Source organism: Etheostoma cragini, chromosome 11 (assembly GCF_013103735.1).
Source record: "Etheostoma cragini isolate CJK2018 chromosome 11, CSU_Ecrag_1.0, whole genome shotgun sequence".
In the NCBI taxonomy this organism is placed as follows: Eukaryota; Metazoa; Chordata; class Actinopteri; order Perciformes; family Percidae; genus Etheostoma; species Etheostoma cragini.
The window spans coordinates 28,299,605-28,303,496 of record NC_048417.1 but is presented as its reverse complement, the minus strand read 5'-3'; positions in this window follow the sequence as shown (position 1 = coordinate 28,303,496).

Sequence of the window (3,892 nt, the reverse complement as noted above, 5' to 3'; positions counted from 1 at the left end):
CACTAAGGTCTATATAAAAGAGACTTCAGATACAGTATTAGGGGACCACTAAGGTCTATATAAAAGAGACTTCAGAAAAATCACTTGAAAATAAAAGCACAATAGGTGTAAATATTATTCAGTTTACACCACTGTTGATGTTCAAACCCATTTGGAACCATGTATATTAACTCCTAGCTTTTAACAGCTGGCACAACTTACATAATGTTTCATTTAGAATTAAAGGTTTAATTGCACCACTAACATTTTTGTTTCCTACACATGCTTTATGTAGAAACTAATCGGGCTCCATTCAGAAAACAGATATTAGTTTAATTCAACATCCATCTAGAAGCATGTGTATTGATCTCATACATGCACTAATGGAGAGATGTCAGAGGGAGGGGGCTGCGATGGGTAAAAATACTCCTTGGCCAGCGGGACTTGATCCAGCGACCCTCCATTTCTCAACCCAGCTCCCTAAGGACCGAGGGACCCCAATCATTGTCATTTTGACCACAGACATAATGTCAGCGATCACTCTGTACTCTGGACTCTTCAGGACAAGTAATAGGCTCAGGAATGAGAAGCTTTTTATTTCATATTTTACGTAAATAATTTGGCCTAATTTCATAGGATACTTTTTGGTTGTTACAAATAATAAAGAAAAAATAGAAGATACTCTTATATCTCCTAAATTGTGACCAGGTAAGTCAGTGTTCTTGGAGAGGATTCTTTTTTCTGTCTCAGTATTGACTCTGTCTTGACTTGTCCTGGTCCGGGACTTGCCGTGGACTTCACTACGGCCCCGCGTGCCCCTGCTGGGCCGCTAGCACACACACGGTTGATTAGAGCTTTTATTAGGATGAGGACAGTAAAACTGAACCAAAGAAAGTGAAGTTGTTGAACGTAAAACCGAATAAATGAGCTGACATATGTCCCATACGTGACACCTTTTACACTAAAGCAACACACTTTTTTAAAATAATTTTTCCATAATCGTTTCAGTGGATCATCAACTCGTAACAGGGTAGCGGCTCTCTACCGGCTATAACTTATAATAACTTCATTTCATTTATGCAGCACTTAAAAAGAAAACAAGTACGCACCAAAGTGCTTCACAAAGACAGAAACGTATGTATATACAAGCATGCAACACACATAAATACATAGATGTAGTGGAATTATAAAAGTTGAGACACAAATTGATGAAATCATATGAACAGAAGTTAATACACACACTGACATGTAATCCATTGCCTATGTAGATTATTGATCAGAGGAGCTGTGAGGTATTCGGGTATTTTGCTTTTCCTTAGTGAAAGCTTTAATATGCAAACCTTTTAAAACAGGATGCATTGATCTCATCCCACCCAAGTCTTATGGCAGGTTGTGAAATTATTTAATCTATTGATTTCTGTACAGGGACACAATTTTCATGTTATGTTTGTAGTGGTGAGCAGGAATTGGACTCATGTATTTCAATAGGAAGCATATTTTGTGATAACAGCACAAATATGGAAGGTGAGTAAAAATCGGGGTAAGGAGGTTGGGGTTAGGGTGGTGGATGGGTCGAACAACACTAGAGACCGGGGGTGTCCCGCGTGTCCTTCTTCTTCTCCTAACCCCAGCCGTCCCGTTGTTTTAGCTCGTCCCGCGTGTCGTGGTCCGTCCCTTTGTTGTTTGGCGTTTTGTTTCCCTGTTGCGTCCCCCCAGAGACCACGGATCGTGTCCCAGTGGTTTTTGAGAAAATCGCGTCCCTGTTGACGAATCGGTAGACCAAAATACCAAAAAGACCAACGTGACCATTATACCAACACCAGGTTATGAAAACTCATGGATCTGATTTACTAAGAACAATAGATGAAAGCAACAAAACAGACTATGCTGAGCTGTGTATGTGTCAGATATTCTGACAACTCTTCCACGTCTGTGGCATCACGTCCAACAACGCCGCACCACTGTAACACACACTTCTCCACACTCTCCGACACAACGGCCTGATGTAGTGTCAGCATTTGATTTATCGCAGTTACTCCGCCATGAAGGAAAACATCTGCCCCGGAGTTAATACAGCCAGATGGAGATCCAGATCTTTGCCGAGCTCCCAAACTGCAAAACAGGTTACCAGTTTAGTTCGAAATTTCACCCCAGAGACTGTGTTGATCAGGAAATTAAAAGTTCAGCATGAAACACAAGATAGCAGGGTGTCTCCTCCCTCTTGTGCACCCCCTCTTCATAATAGCTTGGCTAAAATGTGGGTCCGTTTCCCTTCGTCGCAGCTCCAATGTTGAGGTTTAATCACATTGATTAGCCTCGCTGATAAATGTAACAGACAAGGTGAAGCGGTTTCTCCCTTATCTTACTCTGGCCTGTCACGCAACAGACCCAGACCCAAATTCCAAGGCCGGGTCTTCTCTCGTGTTGTTCTTGTGTCACACAGCGAGGTTATTCTGTCCACTGTATGACGTCTGTGGCAGCTCGGCATCCATGCTTCTCTTTGTGATACCAGTTGCAATAGGTTGCAATAGGTTCCTCTTCCAGCAGTCCAGTGTCCCTCAAAGTGATGTTCCCATTGGTCTCGCATTGCCAGACCTTCCTCCACAGCGCTGCATAGGAGGGTCTAGCTAGTCCACACTGCATTTTGGGATGGGAGAAAACCCTGTTTTGGTTTATTGGCTTTTGTTCAAACCAATCACAAACGTCTTGGCCGGAGCTAAGTGCCGGATGGAGCCACGGTGCCTCTGCTAAATAGCCTCAGGAAAGAACTTGTTTTGGTGGAACATGTGTACGTTGAAAAGTAGTTTTAGTCGTGCAACAGAAAACTCAGATTGGACAGATAGTCTAGCTAGCTGTCTGGATTTAACCTGCAGAGATCTGAGGATCAGGTAACTATAGTCCTCAGATTGGACAGATAGTCTAGCTAGCTGCCTGGATTTACCCTGCGGAGATCTGAGGACCAGGTCACCATAGTCCTCAGATTGGACAGATAGTCTAGCTAGCTGTCTGGATTTACCCTGCAGAGACCTGGGGACCAGGTAACCACAGTCCTAAGAAATCCACCAGAGTTTGTATATTTTAAACATCCGACAGAAAATAGCAAAATCAGGTGGTACATCTTGGATGTAGACTATGTTCCCATTGGATGATTATATAACATTATATTAAGTTTTGCATATCAGCATTGTATTACAATTGTTCACGAGAAAACCTGTCTATAGCAGAGTATTAAAAACTGCAAAAGAGCACAGAAAGTTGCCATTGAATGTCTGCTCAGATCTGATATATAATCATATTGTGACAACTGACTGTCTCACCTTGCAATATTCTAATAGAGTATTATGATAGCCTTCTCCAATATCAGCAGGGTTTCAGCACGAGGCATCATGGAACAATGGAGATTTTTAGCTTTTTTAAACCACTGGGCGAATGATGAACGGTGTTTGCTGGCTCTAAGATGACGTATTATTAAGAAAGACAACGATATTGAGTATTATGAAAGATCCACATAAACAGGTTTGTTGGAGGGGTGGATGGGTCAAACAGAACCAGACTTTCACCCTGTAGACCAATGAAACGTACATGTTATAAACCCAACGTACATTAGTTATGTCCTACAACATAAAATATGAATTCTCCATTGCTTCTTTAGAATGTGGTCATGCCCCACACTCCTGACAATGTCACATAGTCATCCATGTCCCTAATCAGTGAGGGGCCAGTGCACACAAATGGCTAACAATGTCTGGTAATTCCACAGACGCTATGGAGGATCTGAGGGTGTGGCTCTCACAGCTGCTAATACTGACGGACAGCTGTAGGCCTGAGCCCAGAGCGGTCCACACAGCGCAGACGGTGTCGGTGAAACAGGAGCAGCAAAGCTCGAAAAGAAAGTCTTGGATTCCCATCCAAG